The following is a 1168-nucleotide window of genomic DNA, read 5'->3' on the forward strand; positions in this document are numbered from 1 at the left end:
TCCAAAGATTTATGGCTGTTACTCCTGATCTCACCCACTGGAATATAAATTTCAAATAGACAGGGACTATATTTATCTTATTCACCATTATAACCCCAGAACCTGTCAAAATGCACCTAGTAGATTCTTAAATTTTTTGAATGAATAAATAAGTAAATAAAACCAGCAACAGTCATCTAGAGAGATTGTGTAACTTATCCTCTGAATGCTGCTACTAACTTATTAACACGAAATTAAGAAAGCAAGAACCTGGTTCAAAAGCATAAGCAAAATTTTTGAACAATATAGATGAGAAAAATGTCCCCAGACCCCAGGGCAGAAGAACTATTCCTACCATTTTCCTTAGTGAATATTAAGATCATAAATCACAAAAATTAGTAGAGTACAAAAGGCCCTATAAGAATCTCATCATGTGACTTTTAATTAGATTTCAAGAGCAGTGGGGTTCCGCTGGAACGCACAGGCTTCTCCACATTTAAAGCTGAATAGAATAATAGCCATCTAGTTGCCTCGAATTGTAGCTGAGCTACCGACTATGAAGCTAAACCAGTGAAGCTCAAGCGTGTGATATAAACACCAGATAGAGTCATTTCCCTGATGGCCCCAATTCTTCATTCACCACCTTCTGCTCTGCTCCACCCCTTGATGCAGAGCTCAGCCATGTGACTTCCTTTGGCAAATGGGATGTTAGCAAATAGGATGCAAGCAGAGGTTTGAAAAGTGCCTGCACATTGAGACTTGCTCTCCTGCTGCTTTTGCTCCTTCACTACCACCCTGAGTGCATGGTGCTAATGTGCTGAAGAAGAAATACGTGGAGCACAACCCCGGTTTCTCATTGCAGCTGAGGCTATTCTAGACTAGCCTACAGTAGCCAACCCCCAGCGTGGGTTCATCTGAGATCTACCAGCTGCCCTGAAACTGACCATAGATGTATGCGCAAGCACAACCAAGATCACCAGTTGGTTTTAGAGAGGTTTGGTTTGTAGCATTATTGTAGCAATCGCTAACTAATATCTAACTAGTTCCTTGTATAAGGAGTAAAGCTCAACTAACAGAAAAACAAAGATTAAAATGTGGGCATGAATTTTCCTTATTGAAATAGGAAGTATTTTCAGTTAAATTATTTGGTTACTCTACAACAATAGCACATGGGTCCTCCAGCCATACC

The sequence above is a fragment of the Saimiri boliviensis genome, chromosome 5, assembly GCF_048565385.1.
Source record: "Saimiri boliviensis isolate mSaiBol1 chromosome 5, mSaiBol1.pri, whole genome shotgun sequence".
Taxonomy (NCBI): Eukaryota; Metazoa; Chordata; class Mammalia; order Primates; family Cebidae; genus Saimiri; species Saimiri boliviensis.